The following is a 21,800-nucleotide window of genomic DNA, read 5'->3' as shown; positions in this document are numbered from 1 at the left end:
CAAATTCTCATGACTCTAGTATCTAGATTAGTTGGTTCCTAAATTGTATTGAATTCTGTATTAAGTCCCTCATTCCCAGGCTTCACTTTTAATCATTATATAACTATTTGGGTTCCTCAGTCAACAGTAGATTACAAGCACCAAATTTGAAGGGAATGAAGAGGCTGCCAGACCTGCTGTACCAATTCAATGATAAAGTGAAAATTGACAACTTGATAGGAAAGAAGACCACAAAAACAAAATCAAGCCCCCCAAAAAAACAAACCTAAAACTAAATCAAATGAATTACTTAAAAACTCTAGTCTATTAAGTGAAGAACAACTCAAACCAACATCTGTTCATTTTTAAATAGTCTCCTTAGTTCTCATAAATACTGTCAACAATTGATGCTAAAGCAGATGACTTAGGACCATACGGGAAGTGTTAAATTTATGTGCATTGTTTTCTCTGTAAAGCAAACTCAAGAGTATGAAATAGAGTTTGGAAAGACCCCTGTCCCAAATGGTTAAAATAAAGTAAGTAAAAACTGTAAGTGTGCTTCAACTATGATGAAATTTACCAGAGTAAAATATTTTAATTTATAGATCTATTTATCTGTCTCTGTCCCTATCTATTTATCTATTGAGGGAGAGATTGTGTATACTATTTTACCACTTTGGGCTTCTCTAGTAGCTGAGATGGTAAAGCATCTGCTTGCAGTGAAGGAGACCCAAGTTCAATCCCTGAGTTGGGAAGATCCCATGGAGAAGGAAATGGCAACTGACTCCAGTATTCTTGCCTGGAGAATTCCATGGACAGCTGAGCCTGGCAGGCTACAGTTCATGGGGTCACAAAGAGTTAGACATGAACAACTATCACACACACACATTTAATCACTTTTTTTTTATTTCTAAATGGTCTTTCAAAAGAAGCACACATAAACATAAGAAAAATACAGATTATGTGTCCTAGCCAGCTTTTTTTATTCATAGGTCAAATAACTATTAATCTCAGTTAAAACAAGCAGAATTGGAATTGAACTCCACTGTCTATGGAGCTATTCAGTTCAGTTCAGTCGCTCAGTCGTGTCCGACTCTTTGCAACCCCATGAGTCGCAGCACACCAGGCCTCCCTGTCCATCACCAACTCCCGGAGTTCACTCAGACTCGCGTCCATCGAGTCCGTGATGCCATCCAGCCATCTCATCCTGGGTCGTCCCCTTCTCCTCCTGCCCCCAATCCCCCCCAGCATGAGAGTCTTTTCCAATGAGTCAACTGTTCACATGAGGTGGCCGAAGTACTGGAGTTTCAGCTTTAGCATCATTCCTTCTAAAGAAATCCCAGGGCTGATCTACTTGCTATAGCATAATTAAAAATGTGTCTGCTTAAAGCCAACACTCCTAGTTTTGTGACAGCAAGCCAAAAGGAAAAATAAGAAAAGAGACTTTATACTTATGAATATTTCTTCTTGAGTTCTAATGAGTTATAATTTTATCACACCTATGCACATGTGAACAAGAAGTATGATGAGGAACAATAGAGCATTTGTTTCGTAAGAGGTTGATTCATGTCAATTGGCTATCTAGTATGTTGTACAACAACACTGAAGATACACAGAGATAAGTAATTTCAATATAGTTTAAGAATGGGGCTTCCTTGATAGCTCAGTTAGTAAAGAATCCACCTGTAATGCAGAAGACCCCTGTTCAATTCCTGGATTGGGAAGATCCACTGGAAAAGGGATAGGCTACCCACTCCAGTATTCTTGGGCTTCCTTTGTGGCTCAGCTGGTAAAGAATCCGCCTGCAATGAGGAAATCCTGAGTTCAGTCTCTGGGTTGGGAAGATCCCCTGCAAAAGGGAACAACTACCCACTCCAGTATTCTGTCCTGGAGAATTCCATGGACTGTGTAGTCCATGGGGTCTCAAAGAGTTGGACACGACTGTGCAATTTTCACTTTTTCTTCACTTCTTATAAACCGTATGATTGTGGCTTCCTACCACATCAAAGCAATCAACTCTAGTCAATTCTTAATGTATCTTGAATTTGTCCCTATTTCCATTACTCGTACCAGTACTTTTATGTAAGGCCTTCATCAGTTTCATTTGGAATTTTGTAGTTATCTAACAACTGTCCTCTTCATCTACAGGCTTTCTCCAATTACAATTAATCCTGTACTCTTCTACTATATTAATTTTCTTAAAGAATAGATGCAATCAAATCATCCTTGTACCCCAAAACCCTCATTAGCTCTTCACTGACTACTAAATAAGCCCAAGTACCTTATTTTGTCCAAGAATTTAGACAATCTAGCCCTAAACTACGTCTGCACTCTTACGACTTACATTTTCCCTGTTACTACAGCAAACATTGTTAATACTTTCACAAACAGTACACTCTTTATGCCTTCATGTCTTTTCTCTTATTCCTGTTAATTCAAATACTGCCCCTTAATTTGGTGAATATTTCCTTATCTTTTAAAACTCAAGTCAGGTGTCGCTTATTCTGTTATTCTCTGGTCCTTTTAAGATGTATCTGGTGTCCCACATGTATGATCATATTAATTCAAACCTCAATGACTGAACTTTCCATATTTAATCATAGTTTTCTATTACTGAGACTTTCCCCCTTATTAGACAATTAGCTCCCTGGAGCAAGGGACTGTATAGTATTTACCTTTATACCTTTAATGTTTGGTATATCTTAGATGCTCATTAAATGTTAACTGAATGAATGCAGATGCTTCCCACATCTGTTGATCCAGCCTCAAATTCTCTGGACACCAGTTACACCTTTCCATATGTCTGCAGTACAAATTTAAAATAAATCAAATTTACTTCCTATCCTCTTTTTTAACATCTACTAGTTAATTTTCTTATATTTCTTATATTGTTAATGGCAATACTACCCTCCTGGTTCCCCAGGATCAGCATTTCAGAGGCATATAGTTATTTGTGATGTACCTAGAAAAGCATTTTTTCACATCTGTTTCATCTTTTTAATTTCTCTTGCTTCTATCCTAATTCAGGTCTTATAATATCTCTCAAACGGACCATCACAATAGCCTCCTAACTGCCTCCACACCTATCATCTATTTTCAACTTTTGAATTCATTATTCATGCTTCTGCCAAATTAATCTTTGTAAAACAAAATCTTATCACCTCATTCCCTTGCTCAGGAAAAACTTCAGCAAGTCTTACCAGTTAGGGAAACAAATTCCATTTCCTTAGGCTTATACTTAAGTCCCTGCATCTACCTTTCAGGCCTTACCTCTACCACCTCAATACAAGTTCCTTGTAATTCAGCTAAATAAAGCTGCTGACTAATTTCCAAATCTGCCCCTCACTTTCCCCTTAGACTCCTTTCACATACAGTTTTCTCACAACCAAATGCTTTGTATGACCTTTAATTGCTCAAATCTTTTAAAGACCTGCAGAGATGCCACACACTCTATAGAATCTTCATTGATCCTCACAGTTGGAAGCAAACTTTCCTCCTCTGAACTTGTGTAGCTTTTTTGCTCACTGTTTTTTTTTCATGATATTCATCATCTTTTTTTAGTAATGAGTTTTCATCTCCCTTACTAGACTATAAAGCACCCTGAAGCAGTGATCATGTCTCTTTCACCTTTTTATTTTACTTCATTGTATTTTGTATGACATTTAGTAGAGTCTGTTGAGTGGTCAATAAATATTTGTTGCAAGAATGGATCTGAATGTGTTTATCAAAATGCAAAGTATTATTGGGTTATTAAAATAGTATATTAAAGACAGAAGATAGAAGCAGAGGAGAATTTCAATCCTGTTGATAATCTTTGGGCTACATATTCTCATCGTAATATGGTAGAATAAAGGCGGTAAAGTAGCAAGTTATAATTGATAGAATACACTTGAAAAATGTGTGACCTTTGAAATGCCAATAGCATAGGCTTTGGATTTATCTGCACTAAGGTTTACCAAGCAAATAAACCATTTGAAATCAAAGTGACAGGGGAAATAAAGATGATTTTAGGTGTTTATACTATGTATAATTTTTCATTGTTTATATTTACTAACAAATAGTAAAAGGTGGTGCATAAAAGTGACATGTGCATCTCTTTATAGAACATAGTATAGGAATATAGTATGTATTTTACATATATACACTCATCTTAATACTTATTAAAGAGAGAAATGTGTTCTTAATAAAAATAAACTCATATCCACTAAAACAGATCACTGAAGACAATTATATCGTGTGATAATATGCCATTTAAATGGTAAATCATTACCATAGAATCATTACCCCCAATATATATATGGGTTAATCTGTACTTGTAATATTTGCACTTGGTTCTCTCAGCTAGATTTAAACTCTTTAATATTAACTATTTTTGCATTACTCTTAAGCAAAAGTTGGTCTACAGTTTCTCAATAGTTAGTTGACCAAATGCATAATGAAGTGTCTTTTAGATAGAAGCCTGAATCTTGTTCCTGCAATTTACCATCTGCATTTTTATTTATATAATGTGCCTCAGTCACATACCTGGTATAACCTATGACTCACTGGAAGATTGTTTTTAAGGTTTTCTTTAATGGGGACATTTGTAATTAGAGTCTTTGAAAGTCTCTAGAGAAAAGACGCAGAAGGCAATGGCAACCCACTCCAGTACTCTTGCCTGGAGAATCCTAGGGATGGGGGAGCCTAGTGAGCTGCCATCTATGGGGTCACACAGAGTCAGACACGACTGAAGTGACTTAGCAGCAGCAGAGAAAAGACATTTCATTCTAAACTTTCATCTATGTTGCAGATAGAATTGTTTAACACTGTGCTGTGGTTTTGCCTGGGTCATATTGAAATACTTCTGTAGTACTTCCAGAATTTCTTTAAGTAATGAATGTACTATAATACTGTAAGGAAACATGAGGATTAAGGTTGACATAAAAAAGTGCTAACGTTTGTAAAAGGAAAATTGCTATGGATTTCTTATTTATTTCTTGATATTTGGAACTTTGAAAGGGCTGGGATTTCATTACATAATCTTAATGTGGCATGGATAGTGAATTTTAGCTTTCACAAGTATGTCTATAGAATCTTATGGGAAAAAATAATGAAGGTTTCCTATCATAACACATATCAACATAGTGTCTTCTGGGAAATACATTTTATTAATGATTTAACTTCTTATTTTTCTACAGGATTTGAGGTTCCAATTAAAACCCTGTTTGGGCCATTGCATTACTGTCTGCAAGTGCTTAATCTTCACCAAAAGCCTCATCGCTTATTTTAAAACAAAAGAACGTGGTAAGGAGAAAAGTAATGAAATGCAGCATAACACATCTTTCAAAGTAAGGGGAAGTAGCTTTTTAAAAATGATCTAGGATCAGTGACATTCAGAAATTATTTGCTGTGCACTAAATGTGCTCAAGTGTGGCATCTGAATTCCAAGCACTCTATGTCTTCTATTATGAAATGAACTACACAGTGTTATTTTTTTCTCTTTGCTGTTGCAGTAGCCTAAGGTAATAATTATTAATATCACTGATATACCACATATGGTAATATGGATTGAACAATGAATATTCTTCTTTAATAGAGATTCTATGATGCTCTGATGCTAAAATGATGAGTATAACTGACAACCTTATATGTTATTTTTAAAAAATTCACAATTCTAGTATTATTCTCAAAAACAGATGTCTATACTTACTCATATCTTCAGTCATATTTAACAGCTTTCTGTCCAATACATCATGATGTCTTTTAATTCTTATGTTGTTAATACATCATTTTTGAAGCACTTAGTCTGATGGTTCTTTGGAGTGTTATGTTGTACTCAGTAACATTGGCTATATCAGAGGAAAGATATAATCAGAGATGTCATTGAAATATTCAATGAAAGTGAAAGTGTCAGTCACTCAGTTGTGTCCAACTCTTTGCGACCCCATGGACTGTAGCCACCAGGCTCCTCTGTCCATGGGGATTCTCCAGGCAAGAATATTGGAGTGAGTTGCCATTCCCTTCCCTGGTGGCTCAGACGGTAAAGCATCTGCCTACAATATGGGAGATCCGGGTTCAATCCCTGGGTGGGGAAGATCCCCTGGAGAAGGAAATGGCAACCCATTCCAGTATTCTTGCCTGGGAAATCCCATGGATGGAGGAGCCTGGTAGGCTACAGTCAGTCCGTGGGGTTGCAAAGAATCGGACACGACTGAGCAACTTCACTTTCTCTAGAGGATCTTCCCAATCCAGGGATTGAACCCACACTTGCAGGCAGATTCTTTACCATCTGAGCCACCAGGAGAGGCAATATCAATTTCCAAATTTAAATCTAATGAAATATGTGGATATTAAAAGATAATTGGAAAGTATTCACACTTTCCCCCTGTAGTCTCTAATAATGGGATGTTTTTCCTTACATTAAAAACTTGAATAAACAATTATTTGCCACCAAAGACAGATCACTCCCAAATGAACTGACATGAAACATTTATATTCACAGCAATTGGAGCTGACTTATTGAAGATGACAATTATTAATTCTGGATTTTCAAAGTATAAACATGTTAGGTAGCTAGAATAGGAAAAAGGAGTCCAGAATGATGGTGGCTAAAAGACAAGGAAGGGAAAAGCCTGTGAAAATAGAACAAAGGAAGGTCCAAGGACCGGAGTGAGGGCCTCAGGTAAAACAAACAGCACTCCTGGCTAGGCCAATTTACATAGGGCAGGCCCAGGGGTAGGAGAAAAAATGTATAAAAAGAGGAGTCAAAATTGGGCTGGCGGGCCTCTCTTCCCTTTGCATCTTTTGGGTCGGAATGCCCTCACAATTCCAGGATATACTTTCCTTTACTTTCTAAATAAAACTGAACTGTAACATGTAACTGTAATACTGGTCCGTTTGAGGGCTGAACCACTGCTCCATCTGTCACTTCAAATTTTTGTTGCGACGAGACAGAACCCAGGAAATTACAAACTCCCCCTACAAACAGGTAAAGTTATGGCTATAGTAGTGTCAAAGATGCTAGTTTTGTTGGAGCTGTTAGCCTTAGAATGAACAATACTTTCAAGTGTATCTAGAACTTTCATTATGGTTGATAAGATTCAGGAACTATGTGTTAATCTCTGAATCTCAACCCTTCTTTTAGGGTTTATCAAGGTGCCTATATTTGTTGAATGTTAGAAGGTAGACAGCAAGGGAGCAACGAAGAAAAGAATTATGTTTCACAGCAGCCAAGAAATTGGTCTACTGCCCTGTTTAAACATAGTTTGCTATTTGGCACTAAGGATTTTGATAAAATACTTCGTTGGGATTCTTTCTTATAGTGGTCTCCACTTAAGAGTTTATTAATGAGCTATGCCCATGGTCCTCATTAATTCATCAGCAACTTCTTTAGTATATTTAACTTTCTTTAAAGCCCCAGATCGTAGCTGCTGAGAACACCAATGGGAAAAGTTTAACAGCCAGCATAATATGCTAATCTCTTTTCAATAAGATTTTATTTTATTTTACTCTATTTTAATAGTTGACTTATATATTAGATTCACCCTGTAAGTTCACTATAACCCTTTTTAGTGTATCCTAAAATTAAAATACATCTTTGTGAAATATAATTTACTGTTATTGGAAATATCAGTGCTCATATGTTTATTAGGTAAATGGTAGCTGGCTTATGTGCTGCATTTTTGTATATTACTTAGTCTTAAGACCTCAAATAGTTTGACTCACTAATTCTCATAGTTTTTTATAGGTATAAATAAGTAAGAGGAGACTGCCCTCCTTTTAGGATGTGGTAAAGACTACCCCAAGGCTACCTCTGCATTGAATCACCATTTTAAGTTCAGTTGTCAAATAAATATTGGTCACATTCTATTCCAGGCAATGTCTCTAGGTTTATAAAAATTAATGAAACATGACGCTTTTTTTTTTCCTCAGATCATATAATGATGGATGAAGCCAAGTATATGCATCATTTAATATAAACTTTCTAGCATTCTGAGATATGTGTAGGATGATAGTAAAATCCTGAAGAGGGACATTCAAATCAGCTTGAAGAGGAGGTTAAGCCAGTGAAGAAATACTTAAAGAGATAATTATTAATCTATCAAAATAAGAGTAGAAGGCAATTAGGCTAAAAAAAAAAAAGATGGGGCATTTCATGGGGCAGCAGGAAGAGGAGGTGTAAAGTCACAGATCTGATTAAAATAAATGTCACCTCTCAGTGGATGATGTTAGTTAGTTAGTTCAGTCACTCAGTCGTGTCCGACTCTTTGCGACCCCATGAATCACAGCACGCCAGGCCTCCCCGTCCATCACCAACTCCCGGAGTTCACTCAGACTGGCATCCATCGAGTCAGTGATGCCATCCAGCCATCTCATCCTCTGTCATCCCCTTCTCCTCCTGCCCCCAATCCCTCCCAGCATCATAGTCTTCTCCAATGAGTCAACTCTTCACATGAGGTGGCCAAAGTACTGGAGTTTCAGCTTTAGCATCATTCCTTCCAAAGAAATCCCCAGGTAGATCTCCTTCAGAATGGACTGGTTGGATCTCCTTGCAGTCCAAGGGACTCTCAAGAGTCTTCTCCAACACAACAGTTAAAAAGCGTCAATTCTTCGGTGCTCAGCCTTCTTCACAGTCCAACCCTCACATCCATACATGACTACTGGAAAAACCATAGCCTTGACTAGACAAACCTTAGTTGGTAAAGTAATGTCTCTGCTTTTGAATATGCTATCTAGGTTGCTCATAACTTTTCTTCCAAGGAGTAAACGTCTTTTAATTTCATGGCTGCAGTCACCATCTGCAGTGATTTTGGAGCCCCCCAAAATAAAGTCTGACACTGTTTCCACTGTTTCCCCATCTATTTCCCATGGAGTGATGGGGCTGGATGCCATGATCTTCGTTTTCTGAATGTTGAGCTTTAAGCCAACTTTTTCGCTCTCCTCATTCACTTTCATCAAGAGGCTTTTTAGTTCCTCTTCACTTTCTGCCATAAGGGTGGTGTCATCTGCATATCTGAAGTTATTGCTATTTCTCCCAGCAATCTTGATTCCAGCTTGTGTTTCTTCCAGGCCAGTGTTTCTCATGATGTACTCTGCATAGAAGTTAAATAAGCAGGGTGACAATATACAGCCTTGACATACTCCTTTTCCTATTTGGAACCAGTCTGTTGTTCCATGTCCAATTTTAATTGTTGCTTCCTGTCCTGCCTACAGATTTCTCAAGAGGCAGGTCAGGTGGTCTGGTATTCCCATCTCTTTCAGAATTTTCCACAGTTTATTGTGATCCACATAGTCAAAGGCTTTGGCATAGTCAATAAAGCAGAAATAGATGTTTTTCTGGAACTCTCTTGCTTTTTGCATGATCCAGCGGATGTTGGCAATTTGATCTCTGGTTCCTCTGCCTTTTCTAAAAGCAGCTTGAACATCAGGAAGTTCATGGTTCACGTATTGCTGAAGCCTGGCTTGGAGAATTTTAAGCATTACTTTACTAGCGTGTGAGATGAGTGCAATTGTGTGGTAGTTTGAGCATTCTTTGGCATTGCCTATGTTTGGGATTGGAATGAAAACTGACCTTTTGCAGTCCTGTGGCCACTGCTGAGTTTTCCAAACTTGCTGGCATATTGAGTGCAGCACTTTCACAGCATCGTCTTTCAGGATTTGAAATAGCTCTGCTGGAATTTCATCACCTCCACTAGCTTTGTTCATAGTGATGCTTTTAAAGCCCACTTGACTTCACATTCCAAGATGTCTTGCTCAAGATGAGTGATCACACCATCATGATTATCTGGGTCATGAAGATCCTTTTTGTACAGTTATTCTGTGTATTCTTGCCATCTCTTCTTAACTCGGCAGAGAAAAAAGAATGCTTCCTGAAGAAAAGAGTCTTCCTGAATGAGGTAAAAGTTGATAGAAGTCTGGAATCATAAGTATGAGTAAGCCCAATAAAGAATTGAGAAAGAATGTTTTCTAAGCAGAAAGAATAACATCCAAAGATTGTGTTCATAAGCTTGCTTGATGTCCATTTGCATGCCATCAGTGAAAATAAATTTAAGAATCAATGGTCCTTTTTTTCTCATTCTCTACATTGTTAAGTAGTCAGTGCATTGATTTCTACCTCTTTGAACTCTGAGAAAATCATATAAATACAAACATGAAATTACAAAACTGAAGGAAATGCAGTTTCTACTTCATTCAGACGCTCATTTCCTAGATGAAGAAATTGAGGAAGCTCCGAGGAGTCTTATGACTCGTTCAAGGGTGAGCTGTTTTGTTATTTTCAGAGCCTCAGAAAAATCCAATACACCCATATAAGCAGAAACTTAAAAACCGAAGTAATTTAGTATTGTTTCCCTCAATTCCAGCAGATTACCATTAGGGGCAGTAAAGTGTAGAGCTTAAAACTGTCAGCTCTAGAGTTAAAATATTTGCTTTCACAATGTACACAATAAGTGACTTTAAGCAAGTGATATAATCTCTTTTTGCTTCAGATCTATCATCTATAAAATATGAGATAATAATGCAAAATGCTTAGATCAGTGCCTAGCTCATAATAAGCACTCCACAAATGTGCTATTATTATCTGTCATTAGGATACATGCACAGATTGTGCTATGGGCACTCTTGAAATTGATTTGATTATCCAAATCATTTTTAAAATTTTGTTGTAATAACTATCACATCACCAGTTTTACCAAAACCTTTCCAATTTATGTTTTAGAACTGCCATGTACATAGAATCCAAATTATATGATTTTAAATTATTATCATTAATGGAAAATTTTAAATTTTTACAAATTTATCAATATGAAATACCTGTTAAGGGATAGTCAAGTAAGAATTGGAAATCTATTAATTTGAAATGTGAAAAACATTCTTACTCTAAGCATAATTGTCCATGAATCCATTTCTCGTATGAGAATATAAGAATGGCTATATGACCTTACATTCAATCACAATCTTATGTTCCAGTACTCCTACTATATTAAAAATACAACAGATTAAACATGAAAGCAAAGAGTATAAATTCCACACTTCATGGAATAAAAAGCTTAGTACTGTCCTGCACGTCAGAAGGATGATGGCCTTTGTTCCTTTGGCAAAACCACTTTAAGGACATTTTTATTCTTAAAATGTTTTGGTCTAATATAAATTTCCTACCCAGTGGATATTAGACTTTTGCTGCAAGGCTTTTGAACATTAGATAGCTACTTATGACATGAGACACCTCAATGCTTCTAAAGTCATTATATTCAGTGCTAATGAATTGAAACTTTTAGATCTATAGTGTGGTTCATAAATCAAGACAACATTTTATACACATTTGTGTTATCTATCTTTATGCACAAAGAAATTAACTAAACAGAACTATTACCATCTTGGGAAACACATGAGTTTGTTTTGCAATTACAAAGATTTTTTAAAATAATTTTCTGTGTTTGGAGAAATAAGTAATTTATAAAATGCAGAAGATATGATTTTAAAAATAGAGGTTTACAGTACATGACCTACAAATAAAACTGTTACATAAAATACCCAATGAGGAGGCAGTCACATTTCACAAATCACAGAATGCTGGGTTTTCTTAACACAATGATAGTAGCATCAGTGTTGCTGTATAATGGTATAAGTTTCTATATACTATTATGAGAAACATTTATTTTCTGCTATTTAAAAACTATAGTAGTAATAAATGTTCAAAGCTTACAAGTTTAGATTACATTCTTTAGGGAGCAGAATTTGACAACTCCTTTCTCTCCTTTTGGAGAAAGAACCATAAAGGAAACCAGATATTAAGAATCTGTTTTAAAAACATACTTTCAGATAAAAGCTGGAGTATTTCTTTCTCCACACTGTTCTACTATGAGAACTACTATGTAAAACATATTTTCATGTACTCCATGGTTTACATTTATGACCTGATTTATTTTATGTCCACAATAACTTAGCAAGGAAGGCAAAGAGGCTATACAATTTAGAAAGGTATTCATTAAAGGTGGGATAGAATCCACCAGGGAAAGAAAATGGTTCTGAGCTTTTATTTGTTGAAAGTTTTATTCAATGTCCTTTTGTGCTCATTCAATGTCCTTACTCATCTGCTCAGATTTTCTATCTCTCCATGATTCAGTTTTGGTAGGATATATGTTTCTGGGAATTTACCATTTTATTTTTTAGGTTACCCAATTTGTGTGTAACTGTTTAGAGTAGTTTCTTATGATCCTTAGTATTTATGAGGTGTCAGTGTCATATCTCCTCTTTCATTTCTGATTTTATTTGTCTTCCCTTTTTTTCTTAGTCTAGCTAAAGATTTGTCAATTTTGTTTATGTTTTTAAAAACAAACTTTAATTTCATTGATTTTTTCCGTTGTTTCTCTAGTCTCTAGTTCATTTGTTTTCATTCTAAACATTATTTGCTTCAGTGCTAATAACTTTGGGCTTAGTTTTTCTTTTTCTAGTTCCTGAAGTGTAAAGTTGGGCTTCCGAGGTGGTGTTAGTGGTAAAGAACCTGCCTGCCAATGCAGGAGCCACAGATGTAGGTTCATCCCTGGGTCAAGAAGATCCCATGGAAGAGGGCATGGCAACCCACTCGAGTATTCTTGTCTGGAGAATCTCATGGACAGAGGAGCCTGGTTGCCTTCAGTTCACAGAGTCACAAAGAGTCAGACACAACTGACAAAGCACACGTGAATGAGGTGTAAATTAGATATATTGTTTATTTGAAATCTTTTTTCTTGATGTAGGGGTTTGTCCCTCTCAGAACTGCTTTTGCTGTAGTTCATAAGTTTAGGTATGTCTTGTTTCCATTTCCTCAAGATATAGTTCTTTGATCCATTGGCTGTTCACGAGCATATTGTTTAATCTCCACATATTTGTCATTTTTTTTCAATTTTCCTCATTACACTGTGTATAATTACACACATACACTGCATGTATGTATTAACATATATATGTGCATATATATATAGTTGTATACTTTAAATCTATTATATTTTTATTTGTCAACTGTACTTCATTAAAGCTGGAAAAAATACACTTCACCTTCTCACATTAAAAATATAAATAAAAATGGAATTTTTAAAAAGTTATTCAACATCTGAGATTGAAACAAGAGATTTTCTTCTTAAGACTTGGTCAATCAAAACAAAAACGAAAACCAGCAGCAAACAAAAACTAAAACCTGCATTCCTCAACCATTCTTATTAATTGAAGTTTTACTAAGTTCATTATATTTTAAAGATGTTTTAAGTGTGCATTTTCATATCAGAACTCAGCCTTCAATTTCAAACATCTATTGACAGCTAATTTTCTATGCCTCTTATTCATGATGTTTTTACTTTCTTTTGTATCACTATATAATATCCTCCTAAAGCTATTCTGTCTCAAATTTTTAAGTTTAGACATGAAACTCTTCTTTATTTTGACCAAAAGTGACTAAGTATTACATAGATTGTAAACATTGTCCTCACAGCAACTTGTTTCCTTGAAAGAATGGTATGCGTGAGTGTGTACGTGTGTGTTTCTGTCTCTGCCTGTATCCATGTGCATGTGTGTGTCTGTAAACATGATAGAGGGAAGAAGAGAAAGAGGGAGTGATGAGAGGAAGAGAAATCACTTTTATTGAGGAGAAAATTCAAGTAAGTTAAATAAGTGAGGTATACTAAAATTCAAGGAAGGGAAGTAAACAGTAATTCTTCATTGCTAGCCTAACCACCTATATATATATATATATATATATATATATATATATATATATATATATATGCACATATATTTATGAGACTTCATTAAATTTTAATTTGAGGCTGGGTTTGGAAAAAAATTTCTATAGTAAACAATAAATTTACTGACCTATTAAAAGTATAGTTTATTTCAAGTATAACTGAATTCCTCATAAATGGAACAACTTTTGGAAAACAGTCTTTATTACACTGATATAATCCAAAAAAGTTAATCAATTTTTAAGGAGTGAAATGTTTTTTTTTTTCCTGACCTTTTATTCCATTTCAAAACCCTTATTTGGGGTTCTATTATTGTTATTGTTGTTACTTTGAGTTGACTAAAGATGCTTTTGGAATTCCCAGGTGGCTCAGTGGTAAACATAACCCTGCTGATGCAAGAGACATACATTCAGTTCCTGGAGATTGCCAAACAGGAGATGCACGTTTGATCCCAGGGTCAGGAAGATACCCTGGAGAAGGAAATGGCAACCCACTCCAGTATTCTTACCTGGGAAATCCCATGGACAGAGGAGCCTGGCAGGCTGGAGTCCATGGAGTCGCTAAAGAGTTGGACGCGACTTAATGACTAAACAACAACAACAAAGATTCTTTTGCAGCATTGTATTAAAGACAAAAGAACATTAACTTCCTTTCATTGGAAAATTAAAGTTATGCCTGCGTTCAGAATAGTTTTATGGGAGCATTCTCTTACTTTAGCAAACGTGTTTTTGTTTGAACCATTAACTGTGAGTCATTTGGATCTATAGAAAATGAATTGAATGCCTGTAACTTACATATTTATTTTCACTAAGGCCTCATCAGTAAGATGGAAAAGTAATGCAGAAAAATTCTAGCTCCTGGATTTCTTCTCCCTCTCAGTAAATACAGCCATCTCTCAGTAATATTTTCCATTTTGGATGTACATCACCAAGAAGGTAATTTGTGGAAGGTAATTTGTCAGACTTTGTGATTACCTATTTCTTGGACACATTTGATTTCCACCAAAGTCTTTCTCCCTGATATTCTGGCTTTAAGATTTATTTTCAAATTCCTTTTGTATTTATAAATAATGTGCTTGACAGATATGTTACAAGGGTTGTTATACATGTAGTAGAGTGTTTAGAAAAATTACTCTCTTTGCTTATAAACCAATTTATTGTCCTTTGTGCAAAGTAACAAGCCATTCTGTCATGGATGAAAGATCTTGATTTGAGTGTTTGCAGTGCACAACTCCTTCATGGCTGAAAGCTTCTAGTGATTTCAATCTTTCTGTCACCCATGCAAATCCCCTATCTACATACAGTTTGATTACAATAGATAAAGATTTATTTTTCAGTTATTAATTGCAATGGTTTCTTGATTAAATGTTTCTATTACTAACTGTTCCATCCTTTCATGACCTCTACCAACCCCTCCACCACCACTCTTCACCCAGCTGCCATCATAAAATTCATTGACAATAAAACACTATTTCAGGTTTTTGTGTGGATCAGGGCTCTCTGTCAGCTTATTTTAAACTAATTCTTTGATTTTTAGCATATCACTCAAGCTTAAAGACATTATCATGACAATTCTTAATGTCAACTCTACATGTAAATGATTATACATTTAGAGAATTTTAAGGTTCATATTTGGGTGTTATTATCATGAATGAATAAGTCAGATTCTTACAATGGAAAAGCTACTGCCTAGGAGTGAACTACTTTTATTGACAGTTTGGAACTACGACAGTTCCATTTAGTAAAATGTTAACATAGTATTATAGTTTAACAGCAGGGGAAACTGACTCAATGCTTTTCTTAGCCAAAGAAACAGATTGGATAATGAAAACTCCTTATTGACAATAAGAAACACCCTGTTACATTTGCAATTACAGTATTTCTTTTAATCTAGTATCTCAGTATGTGTTATCACCCTTGAAATCCTTATATTAATCTGCACTAATTGGAGTAATTCTTGCTCCCATTTTGAGAACTAAGAAACGAAAAAGTAATTTTTTTTCAAGATCACGTATCACATCTGTGATAGAGACTGAAATAAAAATTTATCATTGCAGATCATGTGTGATGTGTTTCTTAAGCAATTTCTGTCATTATTCTCAGTCAATTTTCTTAACCATGAAATAACTGCTTCTGACAAATCAATGAAGACTGATCAAATCTAACACATGGAAAGTAGATCATGGATCTTGGCACTTTACAAAGTATTTTCACACCCATTATCTCATTTTTTTTTTCTTATAACAAACTTAGAAGCAGGTAAGGTGGGTATTTTATTCTCATTTTAGAGATATGGAATGTAAAATTCAGAGAGGTGAAATTACAGAGTTAGGAAGTGGAAGAGCCAGGATTCTGATGTATATCTTTTGTTTCCAAACACAGCAATATCAATACTAAAATATAGTGCCAGTCTTAACATTAAAATATAGTGCCAACCAAAAACTTATAATTTGTATCTAGACAAGTATCTAAGCATTTTTGTCAAAACTCAAATACCACTTTTCAGATAATTGCATTTTAGTTAAGTATACCTTATTCACAAAACTATGCATGTTAAGAAACAAAATATTCAGAAAACATAGATTTAAGAAACTGTTGTGCCTAAGTCAGATAAGGCAATGGCACCCCACTCCAGTACTCTTGCCTGGAAAATCTCATGGAAAGAGGAGCCTGGTAGGCTGCAGTCCATAGGGTGGCTAAGAGTCTGACATGACTGAGCGACTTCACTTTCACTCTTCACTTTCATGCATTGGAGAAGTAAATGGCAACCCACTCCAGTGTTCTTGCCTGGAGAATCCCAGGGATGATGGAGCTTGGTGGGCTGCCATCAGTGGGGTTGCACAGTCGGACATGACTGAAGCAACTTAGCAGCAGCAGTGTATCTAAGTATCCGTTCTATTGAACTATTTATACTCCAATAAACTTTTATATCTGTTATTTACTTATATGAGTATGATTAACCACATTTCATATGTGAAGAAACAGACTCAAAAAAATTTAATAACTTACCTCATATTGCAGTTTGTAACTTGGTAGAGCCAGTATTCAAACCAGTAGCTGTCTTATTCTCTAAGGCTTTGCTTTTTCCTAAGTCATGTAAACAATCAAGAAAGAAAAGAGCTATTTTATTGATGGCAGGAATCCTTTCTCAACATTCACATATATCAAATCATGTCCAGTTCAGTCACTCAGTCGAGTCTGACTCTTTGTGACCCCATGGACTGCAGCATGTCAGGCTTCCCTGTCCATCACAAACTCCCCAAGTGTGCTCAAACTCATGTCCCTTGAGTTTGTGATGCCATCCAACCATCTCATCCTCTGTCATCCCCTTCTCCTACCTTCAGTCTTTCCCAGTATCAGGATCTTTTCCAATGAGTCAGTTCTTTGCATCAGGTGGCCAAAGTATTGGAGCTTCAACTTTAGCATCAGTCCTTCCAATGAATATTCAGGACTGATTTCCTTTGATCTCTCTGCAGTCCAAGGGACTCTCAAGAGTCTTCTCCAAAACAACAGTTCAAAAGCATCAATTCTTAGGTGCTCAGCTTTTTTATGGTCCAATTCTCATACCCATACATGACTACGGGTAAAACCATAGCTTTGATAAGATGAAACTTTGTCCGCAAAGTAATGTCTCTGTTTATTAATATGCTGTCTAGCTTTGTCATAGCTTTTCTTCCAAGGAGCAAGCCTCTTTTAATTTCACGGCTACAGTCACCATCTGCATTGATTTTGGAGCCCCCCAAAATAAAATCTGTCACTGTTTCCATATTTTCCCCATCTATTTGCCGTGAAGTGATGGGGCCAGATGCCATGATGTTAGTTTTCTGAATGTTGAGCTTTAAGCCAACTTTTTCACTCTCCTCTTTCACTTTCATCAAGAGGCAGGCTCTTTAGTTCTTCTTCGCTTTCTGCCATAAAGGTGGTATCATCTGCATATCTGAGGTTATTGATATTTCTCCCAGCACTCTTGGTTCCAGCTATCAAATCATGTAGTACACTTTAAATATAGTACAATTGTATTAGTCAACTATACTTCAATAAAGCTGAAAAAAGTTACTTTGATACTGCAGGCTTCCTTGTATAGGAATTATTTATATATTTCACATGTAAAAGTTTTTGTTAAATATATAGCCAACTATAACTGTGATGGACATCACCAGATGGTCAAAACAGAAATAAGACTGATTATATTCTTTGCAGCCAAAGATGAAGAAGCTCTATACAGTCAGCAAAAAGACTGGGAGGTGACTGTGGCTCAGATCATGAACTCCTTATTGCCAAATTCAGACTTAAATTGAAGAAAGTATGGAAAATCAATAGACTGTTCAGGTTTGACCTAAATCAAATCCCTTATGATTATACAGTGAAAGTGACAAATAGATTCAAGGGATTAGATCTGATAGACACAGTGCTTGAAGAACTATGGACAGAGGTTCATGACATTGTACAGGAAGCAGTTATCATAACCATTGCCAAGAAAAAGAAATGCAAAAAGGCAAAATGGTTATCTGCAGAGGCTTTAAAGTAGCTGTGAAAAGAAGAGAAGTGAAAGGGAAAGGAAAAAAAGAAAGATATACCTATTTGAATGCAGAGTTCCAAAGAATAGCAAGGAGAGATAAGAAAGCCTTCCTCAGTGATTAATGCAAAGAAATAGAGGAAAACAATAGAATGGGAAAGACTAGAGATCTCTTCAAGAAAATTGGAGATACCAAGGGAAAGTTTCATGCAAAGATGGGCACAATAAAGGGCAGAAATTGTACGGACCTAACAGAAGCAGAAGATATTTAGAAAAGGTAGCAAGAATACACAGAAGAACTATACATAAAAGATCTTCACAACCCAGATAATCTCGATGGTGTGATCACTTACCTAGAGCCAGACATCCTGGAATGTGAAGTCAAGTGGGCCTTAGGAAGCATCACTATGAACAAAGCTAGAGGAGGTGATGGAATTGCAGCTGAGATACTTCAGATCTTAAAAGATGATTCTGTGAAAGTGCTGTACACAAAATGCCAGCAAATTTGGAAAACTCAGCAGTGGCCACAGGACTAGAAAAGGTCAGTTTTCATTCCAATCACAAAGAAAGGCTATGCCAAAGAATGCTCAAACTACCACACAGTTGCACTCATATCACAGGCTAGCAAAGTAATGCTCAAAATTCTCCAAGCCAGGCTTCAACAGTACGCGAACTGTAAACTTCCAGATGTTCAAGCTGGATTTAGAAAACGCAGATGAACCAGAGATCAAATTGCCAACATCCGTTGGATCATTGGAAAAGCAAGAGAGTTCCAGAAAAACATCTATTTCTGCTTTATTGACTATGGCAAAGCCATTGACTCTGGATTACAACAAACTGTGGAACATTCTTAAAGACATAGGAATACCAGACCACCTGATCTGCCTATTGAGAATTCTGTATGCAGGTCAAGAAGCAACAGTTAGAACTGGACATGGAACGACATGTCCAAATAGGTTACAAATTGGAAAGGAATACGTCAAGCTATATATTGTCACCCTGCTTATTTAACTTATATACAGAGTACATCACGAGAAATTCTGGACTGGATGAAGCACAAGCTGGAACCAAGATTGCTGGGAGAAATATCAATAACCTCAGATATGCAGATGACACCACACTTATGGCAGAAAGTGAAGAAGAACTAAAGAGCCTCTTGAAGAAAGTGAAAGAGGAGAGTGAAAAAGTTGGCTTAAAGCTCAACAATCAGAAAACTAACATCATGGCATCCAGTTTCATCACTTCATGGCACATAGACAGGAAGACAATGGAAACAGTGACAGATTTTATTTTGGGGGGCTCCAAAATCACTGTAGATTGTGACTGTAGCCAAGAAATTGAAAGAGGCTTGCTCCTTGGAAGAAAAGCTATGACCAATGTAGACAGCATATTAAAATCAGAGACATTACTTTGCCAACAAAGGTCTGTCTAGTCAAAGCTATGGTTTTTCAGTAGTCATGTATGATGTGAAAGTGGGACCATAAAAAAGCTGAGCACCAAAGAACTGATGCTTTTGAACCATAGTTTTGGAAAAGACTCTTGAGAATTCCTTGGACAGCAAGGAGATCCAACCAGTCCATCCTAAAGGAAATCAGTCCTTAATATTCATTGGAAAACCTGATGCTGAAGGTGAAATTCTAATACTTTGGCCACCTGATGTGAAGAACTGACTCATTTGAAAAGACCCTGATACTGGGAAAGATTGAAGGTGAGAGAAGGGGATGACAGAGGATGACGTGGTTGGATGGTATCACGACTCAATGGACATGAGTTTGAGTAAACTCTGAGAGTTGGTGATGGACAGGGAAGCCTGGTGTGCTGCAGCCCATGGGGTTGCAAAGGGTCGGACATGACTGAGCAACTGAACTGAACTGAACTGGGATTCCTCAAATACTTAAGAATTCAAGATAAGAGATATCTTGAAGAGGTTAAGGGTTGTAGGGAAGGACTTAAAGATAAGCTTGAGATGTATTCATACTTCTGTATTTTAGAGTAAAGGTAGAATAAACTCTTGGTGAAGATTTTTGTCAAATAATCTCCTGAACTGTGGGGATAGAGAGATGCTTAAATCATGGCTGCTTTCCTTTAGAAGCTAATAGGAAATTCATTCATTTATTTATTCAAGAAGTATTTATTGAGCATCTAATAGAAAGATAGGAACAAAGAAAAAACGGTGTATACCTACTTAAACAGTTCAATCACTCATAAAATAGGAGGTATTAACTTTCTGAAATTCTCCAATCATTCTAGTTTTTTCATCTTTAAACTTCCACGGCAACTTAAAAATATTAGTTAAAAGAATCACTTTCAAGTGTTCCCAAATAACATTATTTATACTCATTCATGCTGCATAACAAATGTATATTGAAAGTCAGCATTTGCCGCAGTTTTGGTTAGTGACAAAGTGTTGTTAAGACTGTTAATTACCAAATCAAAAAGGTTTTTGGATAGTTGAACTTCAATGTGATACCTTGGGCCAATTTACATATTATAGAAAATATAAGTGAATTTTAATAATATATGTATATGGTCATTTGGACTTATCACAATAATCTGTATTTATCTGGTCAAGCAAACAAAAATAACTCTGCGAAATTGTCTACCTTCATGCCTCAAGGTTTGTAAATCAATTAGTCAATAGCTCAAAGGGGATGAAATTAATCCATGATAAAAGCACAAGGCTAAAAAAAAGCAAATAAATGCCTCTTATATCCCTCTCTCTGTATAATATTTTAACCTTAGTTCTCTTTCTCTATTTTGCTGGCAGAGGTTGTAAAATTAGATAATTCTTATCTTTATATGCATCCAATAATAATACTTTTTTTAGTGTGAGAATTTCAAGACACAATGAGTAAACCTTATGACATTCTATCATCTTTTCTTTACCTTTGCTGGTGTCAATGTGTCAATAAAAGTTAGAATGTCTGATTCCTCTTAATCCTCAAAAGCTTATAAAGTGACACATTTTATTTACACTTTTAAAATGCATATTTAATTCTTTTCTTCTGTGAACATCAATATTTTTCTGCTCAGTGGATGAATATTGAGTAGGGCAACTTGCCAGCTCTCCATTGGAGAACTGGGATCTGGCACTCCCTCCACTTTCAAAACACGCTCAAGCAAGGCTCCTTGTTCACATAGGGCTCACATTAAAAAGCAAACTCAAAATATCTTCAAACAACACGAAACACCCTGCTTTATGTACTTAGAGAAGGTCAGTAGTCTTTCTCATGCCAAGGAAAGCATATGATTTAAATTTCAGAACATGATTTCATCTAAAACTTGCAAAAATGTTTTTATTTGACTGGAAAGTTAAAGAAGAAAGGAAAGTTGTTGCTGTTTGCATATGTTAACTCAATACCTTCAGTGACATTTCTCTAACAACCACAAATTGTTGCATTCTCTATGGCGGGCAAATATAATTTTTTAGTTATTAGGCTTTCGAAATGACATTTTGTACTTTTGTGATAAATTAGCTTATCTACCAACCAAATAAAGAGTTTTTGAAACTCCATGGCAAATCGCAGTAGGTGGGGTGGAGGGGAACAACTTAACGAACATATACAAGAACAGCATGTTTAAGCTCTTAATTTTATTACTGTAAATTTATTT

This window comes from Ovis canadensis, chromosome X (genome assembly GCF_042477335.2).
Source record: "Ovis canadensis isolate MfBH-ARS-UI-01 breed Bighorn chromosome X, ARS-UI_OviCan_v2, whole genome shotgun sequence".
Taxonomy (NCBI): domain Eukaryota; kingdom Metazoa; phylum Chordata; class Mammalia; order Artiodactyla; family Bovidae; genus Ovis; species Ovis canadensis.
Note: the sequence above shows the minus strand (reverse complement) of the source record.